Source organism: Amphiura filiformis, chromosome 4, assembly GCF_039555335.1.
Source record: "Amphiura filiformis chromosome 4, Afil_fr2py, whole genome shotgun sequence".
In the NCBI taxonomy this organism is placed as follows: domain Eukaryota; kingdom Metazoa; phylum Echinodermata; class Ophiuroidea; order Amphilepidida; family Amphiuridae; genus Amphiura; species Amphiura filiformis.
In genome coordinates this window covers 6,166,588-6,184,092 of record NC_092631.1, presented here as the reverse complement: position 1 = coordinate 6,184,092, position 17,505 = coordinate 6,166,588, and the positions used below count along the sequence as shown (strand labels likewise).

At 39.9% G+C, this 17,505-nt stretch overlaps 1 long non-coding RNA gene across 1 annotated transcript; it reads right to left on the bottom strand.

Moving 5' to 3' along the window:
- Window positions 1–11,894: 11,894 nt before the first annotated feature.
- Window positions 11,895–15,986, bottom strand: LOC140150510 (uncharacterized). Its single transcript, XR_011858801.1, has 2 exons — window positions 12,594–15,986; window positions 11,895–12,406 (listed from the first exon to the last, which is right to left on the bottom strand). It is a non-coding gene; the product is annotated as an uncharacterized lncRNA (long non-coding RNA).
- Between the last annotated feature and the right edge of the window lie 1,519 nt (window positions 15,987–17,505).

Below are 17,505 nucleotides of genomic sequence, written 5' to 3'. Positions count from 1 at the left end.
ATGAGAAACGGCCGGCCCTTTGTTTTAACATGTGGGGCCCTGGGGCCCATAATATTTGACTTATGAGGCCCATGTACATAATTATGTTGAAGTATAATTCTCTATCAGTAGACTCAAGTTGGCCACTGTAGCTACTTTATTTACTGAGTAACGGCCGGCCCTATGTTTTAGCGTATATGGGGCTCATATGTACATATAACAATGTAATTCTCAGGTGCAATCTGTGTACAAACTCTGAGCCATAAAGCTGCTTTATATAATGAGAAACGGCCGGCCCTTTGTTTTAACATTTGGGACCCTGGGGCCCATTATATATGACTTATGGAGCTCATGTACATATGTTAAAGTATGATTCTCAAGTGCTATCAGTAGACTCTAGCTGGGCATTGTTGCTGCTTTATTTACTGAGTAACGGCCGGCCCTATGTTTTAGCGTTTGGGGCCCTGGGGCCAATATTATGTGATATATGGGGCTCATATATACATATAACAATGTACTTCTCATGCGCAATCTGTGTACAAACTCTGAGCCATAAAGCTGCTTCATATGATGAGAAACGGCCGGCCCTTTGTTTTAACATTTGGGACCCTGGGGCCCATTATATATGACTTATGGGGCTCATGTACATATGTTAAAGTAGGATTCTCAAGTGCTATCATTAGACTCTAGCTGGGCATTGTTGCTGCTTTATTTACTGAGTAACGGCCGGCCCTATGTTTTAGCGTTTGGGGCCCTGGGTCCAATATTATGTGATATATGGGGCTCATATATACATATAACAATGTACTTCTCATGTGCAATCTGTGTACAAACTCTGAGCCATAAAGCTGCTTTATATGATGAGAAACTGCCGGCCCTTTGTTTTAACATTTGGGGCCCTGGGCCCAATATATATGACTTATGGGGCTCATGTACATATGTTAAAGTATGATTCTCAAGTGCTATCAGTAGACTCAAGCTGGGCATTGTAGCTGCTTTATTTACTGAGTAACGGCCGGCTCTATGTTTTAGCGTTTGGGGCCCTGGGGCCCATATTATGTGACATATGGGGGTTATATATACATTATGACAATATAATACTAAAAGACCTATCTGTGTACCAAATCTGAACCCTGTAGCTACTTTATTTGCTGAGAAACGGCCGGCCCTTTGTTTTAACATTAGGGCCCCTGGGCCCCAGCCTTGCACATCTGGGGCCAAAATGGGCAAAAGGCACATCTACAACTTAGGGCCCATACATATGCCACATATGAGCCCTAGTGATCTTGTACTTTTAGAGCTAGCCTTTTCAATCTGTTGCCCCTTATTTTTAACATTTGGGGCCCTGGGGCCCATAATATATAACATATGGGGCTCATGTATACTTGTAAATATAGAGTACCCCTGGGGCTATCAGTGTACCAACACACAGCCCTGAGGCTGCTTCATTTGATGAGAAACGACATGGTTTGTGTTTTTACATTTGGGCCCCTGGGGCCCGTGACCTTTGACCTCTGGGGTCAAGATGGGCAAAAGGCACTTCTACGGGGTAGGGCCCATAAGTGTACCACATATAGGCCCTGGGGCCCTTGTAGTTTTAGCGCTAGCCTTGACAGAATGATGTGTTTGATGGGAGAAGAAGGAGGAGAAGAAACCACAGGATGGGAAGATACCCTGCATGCTATTGCATGCGGGTATAAGAAGATACCCAGCATGCTCTGCATGCGGGTATAAATACCAGTGTGAAGCGTTAAGGCTGTTCCAGTTAAATTACATACCCATTGGCTGTTCCATTCAATTTACATACTCCCTCTGAAATGGCCCCAAAATAGGCTGTTCCGTTTAATTTACATACTCCCTCTGAAATGGCTGTTCCATTTAATTTACATACTCCCTCTGAAATAATTTTCCCCTAATCATATTGCATAGCCTCACTGTGAATAAGAGACTATTACCCATTGGCTGTTCCATTTAATTTACATACTCCCTCTGAAATGGCCCAAAAAAGGCTGTTCCGTTTAATTTACATACTCCTCTGAAATGGCTGTTCCAAGTAATTTACATACTCCCTCTGGAATAGTTTCCCCTAATCATATTGCATAGCCTCACTGTGAGTAAGAGAGACTGACAACAGCAACCTATGGAGAGTAAGAGAGACGACTCCCCTGCGAGGGGACTTTTTACAATTTCTTTATTTTAAGTGCTACAACAGTGCAACCTACATTCAATTAAAGCTTGTGACTTTCACTTTTTACACATTTTCTGCCCAATTGGGCGACTTTTTACAATTTCTTTTTTAAGTCCTCAGCAAATAAGGACTGTAAGTTTGGGTAAACCGATAACATGCGGGTATAGCCGTATTTGTGTACAAATATATAGCCTTCTAGTTATACCCACATGCAGCGCATGCAGGGTATCTTCCCATTCTGTGGTTTCTTCTCCATCTCCTTCTCCTCCTTCTCCTCCTTCTCCTCCTTCTCCTCCTATCAAACACATCATTCTGTCAAGGCTAGCGCTAAAACTACAAGGGCCCCAGTGCCCATATGTGGTACACTTATGGGCCCTACCTCGTAGATGTGCCTTTTGCCCATCCCGGCCCCAGAGGTCAAAGGTCACGGGCCCCAGGGGCCCAAATGTCAAAACACAAACCATGCCATTTCTCATCAGATGGAGCAACCTCAGGGCCGTGAGTTGGTACACTGATAGCCCCAGGGTACTCTATAAATGCAAGTATACATGAGCCCCATATGTTATATATTATGGGCCCCAGGGGCCCAAATGTTAAAAATAAGGGGCAACAGATTGACAAGCCTAGCTCTAAAGCTACAAAGGCACTAGGGCTCATATGTTGGACATGTATAAGCCCTAAATTGTAGATGTGCCTTTTGCCCATTTTGGCCCCAGATGTACAAGGCTAGAGGCCCCAGGGGCCCAAAGGTTAAAACAAAGGGCCGGCCGTTTCTCAGCAAATAAAGTAGCTACAGGGCTCAGATTTGGTACACAGATAGGTCTTCAGTATTATATTGTCATATGTATATATGAACCCCATATGTCACATAATATGGGCCCCTGGGCCCCAAACGCTAAAACATAGGGCCGGCCGTTACTCTGTAAATAAAGCAGCTTCAGGGCTCAGAGTTAGTACACATATTGCATCTTAAAATCACATTGTTATATGTACATGTGAGCCCCATATATTACATTATATGGGCCCCAGGGCCCAAACGCTAAAACATAGGGCCGGCCGTTACTCAGTAAATAAAGCAGCTACAGTGCCCAGCTTGAGTCTACTGATAGCACTAGAGAATTAAACTTCAACATATGTCCATGGACCTCATAAGTCAAATATTATGGGCCCCAGGGCCCCAAATGTTAAAACAAAGGGCCGGCCGTTTCTCATCAAATAAAGCAGCTTCCGGGCTCAGAATTTGTACACAGTAGCACCTGAGAATTATATTGTTACTAACACCCCAATACCCCCTCCCCACACACGTAGGACTAAACAGACATATCCGTATTATAATTATTAATATAATAATTGGAAATACCAGCGTGAAGCCTTAAGGCTGTTCCAGTTAAATTACGTACCCATTGGCTGTTCCATTTAATTTACATACTATACTCCCTCTGAAATGGTCCCAAAATAGGCTGTTCCATTTAATTTACATACTCCCTCTGAAATGGCTGTTCCATTTAATTTACATACTCCCTCTGGAATAGTTTTCCCCTAATCATATTGTATAGCCTCACTGTGAATAAGAGAGACTGACAACGGCAATTTATGGAGAGACAACTCCCCTGGGCGGGGACTTTTTACAAGTTCTTTATTTGCACGAGAGTGCAGCAAAATTAATAAGGACTGTAAGTTTGGGTACACCGATAACATGCGGGTATAGCCGTATTTGTGTACAAATATATAGCCTTCTAGTTATACCCGCATGCGAAGCATGGACGGGTATATTGTTATCCTTTGGTTTCTTCTCCTTCTTCTCCTTCTCCTTCTCCTTCTCCTTCTCCTTCTCCATCAAACACATCATTCTGTCAAGGCTAGCGCTAAAACTACAAAGGCCCTGGGGCCCATATGTGGTACACTTATGGGCCCTACCCTGTAGAAGTGCCTTTTGCCCATCTTGGCCCCAGAGGTCAAGGTCACGGCCCCAGGGGCCCAAATGTGAAAAATACAAAGCACGCCGTTTCTCATCAAATGAAGCAGCCTCAGGGCCCTCAGTTGGTACACTGATAGCCCTAGGGGCGCGCTATATTTACAAATGTACAAGAGCCCCATATGTTATATATTATGGGCCCCAGGGGCCCAAATGTTACAATATGGTGCAACAGATTGACAAGCCTAGCTCTAAAAGTACAAGATCACTAGGGCTCATACATGGCATATGTATGGGCCCTAAGTTGTAGATGTGCCTTTTGCCCGTTTTGGCCCCATATTTACAAGGCTAGGGGCCCCAGGGGCCAAAATGTTAAAACAAAGGGCCGGCCGTTTCTCAGCAAATAAAGTAGCTACAGGGTTCAGATTTGGTACGCAGGTAGGTCTTTAGTATTGTATTGTCAAATGTATGTATAACCCCCATATGTCACATAATATGGGCCCCAAGGCCCCAAACGCTAAAACATAGGGCCGGCCGTTACTCAGTAAATAAAGCAGCTACAATGCCCAGCTTGAGTTTACTGATAGCACTTGAGAATTATACTTCAACATATGTACATGAGCCTCATAAGTAAAAAATATGGGCCCCAGGGCCCCACATGTTAAAACAAAGGGCCGGCCGTTTCTCATCAGTTAAAGCAGCTTTAGGGCTCAGAGTTTGTACACAGATTGCACCTGAGAATTTCATTGTTATATGTACATATGAGCCCCATATACCACATAATATGGGCCCCAGGGCCCCAAATGCTAAAACATAGGGCCAGCCATTACTCAGTAAATAAAGCAGCTACAGGGTTCAGATTTGGTACACAGATAGGTCTTTAGTATTATATTGTCATATGTATATATAATCCCCATATGTCACATAATATGGGCCCCAGGGCCCCAAACGCTAAAACATAGGGCCGGCCGTTACTCAGTATATAAAGCAGCTACAATGCCCAGCTTGAGTCTACTGATAGCACTTGAGAATCATACTTTAACATATGTACATGAGCCCCATAAGTCATATATATTGGGCCCCAGGGCCCCAAATGTTAAAACAAAGGGCCGGCCGTTTCTCATCAAAGAAAGCAGCTTCCGGGCTCAGAATATGTACACAGATAGCACCTGAGAAGTATATTGTTACTAACACCCACACGCCCATCCACCCCACACACGTAGGACTAAACAGACAGATCGTATTATCATAATTGGAAATACCAGCGTGAAGCGTTGAGGCTGTTCAGTTAAATTACATACCCATTGGCTGTTCCATTTAATTTACATACTCCCTCTGAAATGGCCCCCAAAAGGCTGTTCCGTATAATTTACATACTCCCTCTGAAATGGCTGTTCCATTTAATTTACATACTCCCTCTGGAATAGTTTCCCTGAATCATATTGCATAGCCTCACTGTGAGTAAGAGAGACTGACAACAGCACCCTATGGAGAATAAGAGAGACGACTCCCCTGTGAGGCGACTTTTTACAATTTCTTTATTTTAAGTGCTACGACAGTGCAACCTACATTCAATTAAAGCTTGTGACTTGGACTTTCACTTTTTACACATTTTCTGCCCAATTGGGCGACTTTTTACAATTTCTTTATTTTAAGTCCTCAGCAAATAAGGACTGTAAGTTTGGGTACATGCAGGTATAGCCGTATTTGTGTACAAATATATAGCCTTCTAGTTCTCCTTCTCCTTCTTCTATCAAACACATCATTCTGTCAAGGCTAGCGCTAAAACTACAAGGGCCCCAGGGTACATATGTAGTACACTTATGGGCCCTACCCCGCAGATGTGCCTTTTGCCCATCTCGGCCCCAGAGGTCAAAGGTCACGGGCCCCAGGGGCCCAAATGTAAAAACACAAACCATGCCATTTCTCATCAGATGAAGCAACCTCAGGGCCCTGAGTTGGTACACTGATAGCCCCAGGGGTACTCTATAAATACAAGTATACATGAGCCCCATATGTTATATATTATGGGCCCCAGGGGCCCAAATGTTAAAAATAAGGGGCAACAGATTGACAAGCCTAGCTCTAAAGCTACAAGGGCACTAGGGCTCATATGTTGCACGTGTATAAGCCATAAATAATTGTAGATGTGCCTTTTGCCCATTTTGGCCCCAGATGTACAAGGCTAGTGGCCCCAGGGGCCCAAATGTTAAAACAAAGGGCCGGCCGTTTTTCAGCAAATAAAGTACCTACAGGGCTCAGATTTGGTACACATATAGGTCTTCAGTATTATATTGTCCTATGTATATATGTACCCCATATGTCACATAATATGGGCCCCTGGGCCCCAAACGCTAAAACATAGGGCCGGTCGTTACTCTGTAAATAAAGCAGCTTTAGGGCTCAGAGTTAGTACACAGATTGCACCTGAAAATCACATTGTTATATGTACATGTGAGCCCCATATATTACATTATATGGGCCCCAGGGCCCCAAACGCTAAAACATAGGGCCGGCCGTTACTCTGTAAATAAAGCAGCTTTAGGGGTCAGAGTTAGTACACAGATTGTACCTGAAAATCACATTGTTATATGTACATGTGAGCCCCATATATTACATTATATGGGCCCCCCCAGGGCCCCAAACGCTAAAACATATGGCCGGCCGTTACTCAGTAAATAAGGCAGCTACAGTGCCCAGCTTGAGTCTACTGATAGCACTAGAGAATTAAACTTCAACATATGTCCATGGGCCTCATAAATCAAATATTATGGGCCCCATGGCCCCAAATGTTAAAACAAAGGGCCGGCCGTTTCTCATCAAATAAAGCAGCTTCCGGGCTCAGAATTTGTACACAATAGCACCTGAGAATTATATTGTTATTAACACCCACATACCCCCCCCCCCCCATCCTACACACGTAGGACTAAACAGACATATCCGTATTATAATTATTAATATAATAGTTGGAAATACCAGCGTGAAGCGTTAAGGTTGTTCCAGTTATATTACATACCATTGATTGTTCTATTTAATTTACATACTCCCTCTGAAATGGTCCCAAAATAGGCTGTTCCGTTTAATTTACATACTCCCTCTGAAATGGCTGTTCCATTTAATTTACATACTCCCTCTGGAATAGTTTTCCCTAATCATATTGCATAGCCTCACTGTGAATAAGAGAGACTGACAACAGCAATCTATGGAGAGACAACTCCCCTGGGAGGGGACTTTTTACAAGTTCTTTATTTTAAGTGCTACGAGAGTGCAACCTGCATTAAATTAAAGCTTGTGACTTTGACTTTCAATTTTTACACATTTTCCACCCAATTGGGCGACTTTTTACAATTACTATATTTTAAGTCCTCAGCAATTTGTACACAGATAGCACCTGAGAATTATATTGTTACTAACACCCACGCACGCACCCATCCACCCCACACACGTAGGACTAAACAGACAGATCGTATTATATCATAATTGGAAATACCAGCGTGAAGCGTTAAGGCTGTTCCAGTTAAATTACATGCCCATTGGCTGTTCCATTTAATTTACATAGTCCCTCTGAAATGGCCCCCAAAAAAGGCTGTTCCATTTAATTTACATACTCCATCTGAAATGGCTGTTCCATTTAATTTACATACTACCTCTGGAATAGTTTCCCCTGAATCATATTGCATAGCCTCACTGTAAGTAAGAGAGACTGACAACAGCAACTTATGGAGAGTAAGAGAGACGACTCCCCTGGGAGGGGACTTTTTACAATTTCTTTATTTTAAGTGCTACGACAGTGCAATCTACATTCAATTAAAGCTTGTGACTTGGACTTTCACTTTTTACACATACAATTTCTTTATTTTAAGTCCTCAGCAAATAAGGACTGTAAGTTTGGGTACACCGATAACATGCGGGTATAGCCGTATTTGTGTACAAATATATAGCCTTCTAGTTTTCCTTATATTTCTATTTATCTACTTGTCTTTATTATATCTTTTCATTTCTCCCTTCCTCCAGCCCTCTCTCAATCTCCATATCCCCTCCTCCCCTCTTCCTCCCTCCTGAAGACTTCTCACAGGGGTGAATCCTCCCCTTCCCAACCCCCCTCCCCTCATTGGGTACGCCACTATGTCTATATCAATCTCCTTAAAATAAAATTAAATGGAAATTTCTTAAAAACAACCTTTATAGGCCTATAGGCCCTATACTTATACTTACATGTATACGTATAGCGATTACCATTATAGTAGGGATGCCTATCAAAATTTCATGTTGCCCCTATTGCTACAAAAGATTGTTGTCTGGAAAGTACTCATCAGCAGAAGTATTTTGGTGGTTAAATGGTCAAAATCGGTCAAAAATTTTTCGAATTATGAATTTTCAAAGTTTCCCATTCTGACCGGTCATTGGAACGAAATAAAATGACAAAGTCCAAAAATAGCAATGGGAGCAAAATTGGTATAAGCATATATTTACCTTTTTATATTTCTTTATTTTAATATATAGGGCAAACATGAAACAGGCATATTGTGAAAGTATCAAAGGGGTTTCTTATGAAATGGCACTTTACTAGTCAATAGCCCCGTCAATAGCATAAATTATTTCTTCAAACCGAGGCACTGAAATCATGCTTTTAGAAAACATTTGCCAAAAATCATCTAAAATGGCCGAAATGGCACAAAATCAAAAGTCCAGGTGAACTTTTTTTCCACAACAATATACACTACACACAATAAAATACTACTACAAGGGATTTTCAACATAGGAATCCAAACAATCAAGTACCAACATGCACAGCTTTGTCCTGATACACTTTTGGGGTTTTAACAAAATGTTTAACCTCTAGGCCTACTGTGATTGGCAGCTGCATAAGGTATCTCTTTGATAGCTGATAATGCCCAGCCATTCAGCAAGTGGCTAATAACTGACCTTGATAAGCTTGAATGAACACTGTCATCTGCTACAAAACCATCACACTCTAGGACCTGGTCACTCCATAATGCTACAGGGAGGGAGCACAGTACTTTAACAATGGAGTGAAAGACTCATTATTGATTAGGCTGTGCGTGTATAGCAGCAAGTCAGTGTTGATGGTATAAATATAAGAAAAAGTTTAGGGTTGAGATCAGGTGAAAAATACATCAAATGAGCACGAAACTTCACATTTATGCTCAGAAAGGTGTCTATTTAACATGATTCGAAAGGTGTATGGAAATTCCAAATTTAATTTTTAACTTGAGATCTACATGTCCATTTTTAAACCTTTTTACAGAGTGTATGATAGAGGTAATAACGGCAACTCTGCCAAATTACAGCTCAGTAGGTCAAGGTTTTCACCTGATCTTATTGATCTGAATATTTTGTGCCATTCTGAGCAGTGCTGTGCTTGGCCACTGGCAATTAAGCGCACTGTGGCGATGAAGACTTCTCACAGTCTTCATCGCGATGAAGACTTCTCACAGGGGTGAATCCTCCCCTTCCCAACCCCCCTCCCCTCATTGGGTACGCCACTATGTCTATATCAATCTCCTTAAAATAAAATTAAATGGAAATTTCTTTAAAACAACCTTTATAGACCTATAGGCCCTATACTTATACTTACATGTATACGTATAGCGATTACCATTATAGTAGGGATGCCCATCAAAATTTCATGTTGCCCCTATTGCTACAAAAGATTGTTGTCTGGAAAGTACTCATCAGCAGAAGTATTTTGGTGGTTAAATGGTCAAAATCGGTCAAAAACTTTTCGAATTATGAATTTTCAAAGTTTCCCATTCTGACCGGTCATTGGAACGAAATAAAATGACAAAGTCCAAAAATAGCAATGGGAGCAAAATTGGTATAAGCATATATTTACCTTTTATATTTCTTTATTTTAATATATAGGGCAAACATGAAACAGGCATATTGTGAAAGTATCAAAGGGGTTTCTTATGAAATGGCACTTTACTAGTCAATAGCCCCGTCAATAGCATAAATTATTTCTTCAAACCGAGGCACTGAAATCATGCTTTTAGAAAACATTTGCCAAAAATCATCTAAAATGGCTGAAATGGCACAAAATCAAAAGTCCAGGTGAACTTTTTTTCCACAATATACACTACACATAATAAAATACTACTACAAGGGATTTTCAACATAGGAATCCAAACAATCAAGTACCAACATGCACAGCTTTGTCCTGATACACTTTTGGGGTTTTAACAAAATGTTTAACCTCTAGGCCTACTGGGTCAGTCCATATCAAAACAGATTGAGTGTACACCCACCCTCTTGGATTTTGCTCTCCTTTGGCCAGGGGTACCTTTCATGGATCCCTAGGTGAGGTCACAAGAAAAAATTCAAATTCCATTTCGTTTGCGAATGGCGGCCAATCAAAGTTTGGCGACCTCGACCAAAATTGGGAATTTAAGGGGTCCAAATGACAAAGTGCTCTCTTTGAGGGGCACTTTCATCTTAATTGAATCAGTTGTGATCCTCTTTTGAATGTGGTCACTCACTGGCTGTGTCTGAAATACCTAATGCCAAAAAGATAGATTTCGGAATTTCGTTGGGATTTCAGAGGGGTCAAAATCAGCACTTTGTACTTTTCAATCAAATTATCTTGATTTTGAAGGACCCATGATAATGTCACAGTGCACTTATAGGTCCTAATTATGTTCAGAATGGATTAACCATATGCCAATGTCTATGAGCAATTCAAAAAAGAGAAATTTCTTGACCCCCTACAGAATTTTAGGCCCCCTAAAGTGGTTCAGCCACAAATGGCGCTTAAAATCGGCAAATTTTGACCCTAATAACTTTAGGTGTACACCAGATATGAATTTCTAGTCTTTTGCATCTGAAAGAATGTAGTTTAATGTTACTAGGAACATAAGATTTGTTTTGTATTTTTTGTGTTTTAGTATTGAATTTGAATTTTTTTCTTGTGACCTCACCTAGGGGTCCATAAAAGGTACCCCTGAGCCAAAGGAGAGCAAAATCCAAGAGGGTGGGTGTACACTCAATCTGTTTTGATATGGACTGACCCTACTGTGATTGGCAGCTGCATAAGGTATCTCTTTGATAGCTGATAATGCCCAGCCATTCAGCAAGTGGCTAATAACTGACCTTGATAAGCTTGAATGAACACTGTCATCTGCTACAAAACCATCTGAATACGAAGAATGTCCTTCTGATATCAAATAATTTTGATTTTTTGAAATTCGCAATGTAATACACATTTTATGGCAAATCATTAAAAATTGATATTTTTGATATTTAACAGTACTTGAAGTAAACTTTATATATCTGATGATTTATACTTAAAGTGTATATAGGTGGGATGAAAAGCCCGACGATCAATTGAAAATTTTGACCTTTCAGTATTGAAGATATGGATTTTTTTCCCAAAACACCAAAAAAAAAAAAAAAAGGTCTTTTCAATATAAAAGGTCAAAATTTTCAATTGATCGTCGGCTTTTCCTCCCAGCTACATACACTTTAAGAATATATCATTAGATTTATAAAATTTATTTCGAGGACTGTTATATATAAAAATTTGAAAATATCAAATTTTAATAATTTGTCATAAAATTTGTATTATATCGTGAATTTCAAAAAATGAAAATTATTTGATATCAGAAAGACATGCTTCAGATTCAGAATGCAATTCGATACGTCTGAGCCTCTGAGGTGCTCTCATGTCCTACAAAAAATACTGTCGAAATGCCATAAACGCTCATTCTAGATCCCTTAAGGATTTACGCTCATTTTGTGGGGGCACGTCACAAGTACGTCTCACTAAAATAAACACAGCCTTCCAAAATCATGTACCTCATTTTTACTATTATATTTTATTGTATAATAAGCATGGTTTAAATACATATCATGATTTCTACATATTGATGAAAACCAGATCATTACAAGCCATCCCATATAGAAAGCAAATTACTAACATTTGGTACATCACCGGAGCGCTTTTTTTAAATGTTTATTTTTCTTATGTATTTAATTGGGGGTTTTTTTTATTCCATATTTTTACCTTTATCTCAGTTTCAAATTTGCCACCTTTGGCCCCCATGGACCAGATTGTGTCACATATGTTATTATTTTACACCCATATATTACCAGTGACATGCCTTACAAGATTAGCCAAGTGCAGGTAGCAACCATGGAGACGATGGCTTTGTACTGTAAAAATATTTGATGTCACCCTCTACAATCATACAAAGGTAGAAGATTTCTTACAATGCCCGCAATGAATTGCTTCCATTTCAATGTTCCTCACTGGACAGAGCACATCCAGATCTTATAAATTATGTTAATTTCACATCTATATTGACCTAGAACTTGGTTAGTTCCCTCGGATCGCGATGTCCAAACAGTAGAGGCGCCGAGGTGTGAAGAGGCGCGTAGTGCCGACCCAGTCAGAACTCGGCTTGCTTGTGGTATGGTAGTAGTCAGACCTCATATAAATTACTTGTGCTATTGGGCAATGGCAGAGAGGCTCTATACTAGAGCTATATTGACCCAGCCATGTTCAGCCAGTCTATTCTCAGAACCTGTACAACGTATGGGAGTGTCATTTGCAAAGGATTTTGGGAAGATATCTTCACTGATACAAAGGAATGGTTTATAGTTATGTGGGATTCATCAGTATGAGAAAAGTACAATGAATTAGGCATATACATGTATAAATATAATATTCTATTTTGGTGATAATTATATAACATTGAATGGCTTTGAGTGTAATACTAAAAGGTTAATAATTACATGTGACTTGTTGAGAGTGAAATTTCTTGAGCAACAAGTAAGTTTTTTTTAACCAGACTTTCATACACAAGAACAAAATGTTGCCACTCTATTTGAGAAAATATAAATGCATCAACCTGCAAAGAGAATTAATCAATGCAATATATTGCTGCAGCACACTGAAAGCCATTCAATATAATAGGCCAAGAAAAGAAAAGTTTGTATTGCCCTTAAAGTCAGGGTCGGTCGGTTTTTATTTTTTCAATTAATATTTTACCACATGCAAGTGCAGCATTAAATATGATGATAAACAATGATAGGCTTGTTGTTTTAATATATCAGAGTTGTGTGGTAACAATTGCCAACAGACAAAACATTTTGCAAATTCTCTCTTTCTGAGTTTGATGGCGCAAGATTACGCTGCTGTGAATACCACTGCACGCAATCCTGCTCCATCTGACCCATAGAGAGATATGAAAATTCAAATATGAACAAACCAAAATATGGGACTCAGTTTTTTTAAATTTTTTGGTTGATTGATATAGCCAATACAAACTATTTTTATCAGACTGACCTGGTCAAAATAAATTACATTTGACGGATTTGACTGGTGAGTGTAAAGCCAATCGATGAAATGTATATGTATGCACATCATCTGCACATACAATATTTGTTCACATGCTGTAATAGTGGAACTTTTCACACAAGTAATTTTTTTGCGCTTTGCCAGTTTTCACCTGTTTCTTATTTTGCGCTTCTAAGCCTCCATACATTTACCTGTACACAAAACAAATATATATGCGGGTAGTTATGTTCATGGTAGCTGCTTGGAACGCAAAAAGTGCAAAAAATAAATGTAGCATGAAAATGTCCACTTTTACAGTATAATATTAATTTGGGTGCTATAAATAAACAATGCAATTTACATATTTATTTGTGCCACTAGGAAGTCTGATATAAATAATGTTTTTCCATGCTGCATCTATTGCACCAAGGTAATATTATATTCCAACAGGTTGAACTTTTTCCCGTGTTTTAATATATTTTCCATATTTTGACAGTACCTTATTGTCTGTAATAGATGCTTCCCCTTTTAATCAAGGATGTAAGCTGTTGAAAAAAGACCAAGTGCGAGCAAAGCGAACAAACCGCACACTTGCTCGGGCAATCTTTTTGCGAACATGAAGGGTTAGGGAATGGCTATGGGGGTATGGCTATGGGGGTATACCCCCCTAAATTAATTTTCATAAATGCAGAAAAAAATCTGGAATCCGGAAAAAACTAACAAAATCTGTAACACTCACATCCCTGACTCTAATAAATGCCAAAAGTGATCAAAATGCAAAAATGTCCATGCCGTATCATGTGAGTCAGCTTAAAACTAGAATCAGTGCTGCCTGTCACGAAATTGCATGGACAAATCAATTCTAACTTCTTCCAGTTCATTGCCAAATTATGGAAGAACTTCACCCTAACCCTAATCTAATCCTAACTCTGACCCTAACTCTATCCCTAACACCCAGCCCTAACACTAACCCTATCCCTAACCTTGTTCCTATAACCCTAATCCTACCTTAAAATGCTCTAAACCCTAACTGTAACCCTTTTCAGACTAGTGATAAGCTGTTCCTGTTATTCTGTGTATGCTGAATTCAGCAGATGCCATAAACTCATCTGAAAACCTGTTGGAAGACGCCAGCATACATTCAGTTCATTCAAGACATGAAGCAATACATCCCATGCGCAGTGACGGGATGTTCACTTCATTATTACACTAGGCAATAGAGCCAAATTTGTTCCATCTTTTTGATCAACCATCGATGCTTCTTGATCACCAGTACTAGTATTCATGAAATATCAATTGATTGACTTCTGTTAATTGTGATATAACATTTAGTCTAATGTCCAATTTATGCTAATGTCCAATAGAGTTTTACCAATAATTAGTTGAAGGGTCATCGAAGGAGCATCGATGGCCGATCTAAAGATGGAACAAAATTGGCTGCCATGCCTTGCTACTAAAAACTGTTAAATACAATATTTCAATAAATGCAATTATTATTAGTCATAATAGGAATTAATTTGGTGGCCTGCGCTTTCATTCCTAAAAGAATCTTTCTCAAAGGCAAAGGGACAATTATTACCAAAGGCATCGTGACAAAACAGCACTTTCCAGTGTTGTCTTGTCACTTTACCTCTGATCAAGATTGTGAGGAGCGTGGCCCAGCATTTGAGCTCTTTCACTCTGGTGCAAGGGGTTTCTGGTTCAATTCCCGGTGGAGGCAAATATAAAAATATATATTATTATCCATTCTCTCCACTACTGCAATTGAATTGTGGGCCAGATCCGGGGGTCAGATGCAGTTAATGACAAAGACCTCAAATCCAGTTCCAATAAGAGCAACACCTGGCTGTCTGGGATTGGAAAAGAATGTCCGACATTCAGTGATTAACCTAGGTTAAAATAAGAAATCAAGATTCTATTAGGATCAAAGTCTCAGGCCACTCATTTGATTACACACATTTTGTTGTAAATCAGCAATTTCCAACAGCTGTATTTGTACGTAACTGGCAGAGCAAATTATGGGCCTTATAATTACTGTTGTAACCTGCAGATCCCGGAAGGGGTTCTCCGGGGATGTGCCACGGTTTGGGGGTGCCTTGTCAGCAATTTTGGTATATCAATGAAGACCAATGTGTGGGCGTATTTGGACAAAAGTGCCCTTAAAAGCACCCAATTTGGGTGCAATTTGTGAAAAATTGGTATACATGTACTAATGAATACCAAAAACAGCAAAAAGTAGGTACAGAGAAAGTCGGAACCCGAAAGTCTGTGTGGCACATTCCCATACAAAATCTTTCGAAGAACCCCCGGGCTACATACACCAATAGGGCCATAATACCATAGTCTGCACATTAATTGGTAATAATGTAATTTTTGGCACTTGAGATCTCCTGGAGACGCAATATATGAAAGTGACATCATCCATTTATGTGGCCCCATTTAAAAAAAAATAGAATCAGCAGCCAATTATCGCAGATTCAAACGTTAATTTCATGTTTGAGAAGTCAAGTTTCCTTGATATCACACCTGTACACATTACTATCACGTCTCGGAGAGATGATTAATGCAACCTAGACATCCACTGGTGGCGCTTAACACCCAGTAGTTTGTCTCTTCATCACCTCATCACCGGGGGATTTGTATTTCAAGTTATATATCACCTGCATACAAAAAAAAACATGTAAAAGGGTCTTTTCACCGCCAAGCACGATGTGCAAGTATCTAGCTTAGCCTAAGTTGGGATATCAAAAACAGGAAAATTGGGGAAAACACACACATATGTTACTCGAAAAGGGTAGCAAAACTCAAAATCAGTTGAAATGAAGGTAAAATTCTGGGGGAAATTGTACTTAAAAACTCTCACATCATCACAACTCGTAGTAACACTAAAATATAAAATACTTGCTTAGAGTAGGAGCCTGGGAAAACAACCATGTAGTACTTGATTTGAGTCCATTTTACACTAATGAAAAATACTTGCTTTTGGTACTGTTTGAAAAGTCCTTGTAGTGGGTGATATACAACTTCAAATACAAGTCGCCCTTGGCCCCTTCCCATACTTCATCAATACAACTGCAAGTATAATGCCACTCTTATCATCTTTACAATAATGGTGTAGCTATCAGTGGTGGATTTAAGCTGTCAGTAAGTCAGCAGTTACTGACTGGGCCCCATTGCTATCTTGGACTATTCGCTGATTGCAAGGTCATCTCAAAACGAGGTTCTACCCGCAAAGTGCATGATGCGTGTGCATACACCTGCCAAATGTGCTTTAATTGCCGCATACGCATAAAAAAACCCCTTCTGGCGCATTGCTAGAAAAGCGTGAGAAACAAAAATGCACTTTTTGTGCAAGCGTTCACAGGGAGAACCTCATTTTGTTAGCAAGATGGCGGACCTGTGCAAAGGGCGAATAGTCCCCTTGCTTTTCTGTCACAACAGATCAAGTACTTAGGTTACATAGGAGATTTCCTTGAAACATGTTCAGGGGTCAATGACACAGGAGGTTTCCCCTGCACAACAACGATTTGAGCCCTAGAATGTAAACAATATTTGTCCAGAGTATCACCTATTTACATCGCCCGCATTTATTTACAATCCTGCATTGTTCCACCTCAGGAAGGGGCCTCTTGCTACTAAATTGCTGTCAACTTCTTTCCATTAAATCCACCTCTGTTAGCTATCATAAATAAAACAGTATTTAGAAAACAAAAATACCAAGCTAAAAATAGAAAAATGCTATAAATTTATAATACATGTATGTTCCAGCTATGGTGACACCTTGTGCCATCACTGAGAATTCCATGCTCGGATGGAAGAGGTTTGTGGGTGTAATTGCAATGGACAGTGACGTAGCGTCAATCGATTGCAAAATTTAGAAAATCCAATAGGAAAATTGCCAAAAATGGCTTGTGCCCCCCCCCATCAGAGCCGCTGCACCCCAATCATGGTTGGTGCACCCCAATATGATGACCCACACTACACCACTGGCAATGGACCAAATAAACATGTAAGAATTGAACAGCACACTTGTCTCATCAAACCACTCTAATACCTCTTTGAAAGTGACAGAGGTGTCATCCAAGTTGGAACAAATAATAAATGTCTACATTTAAGTTTCATACT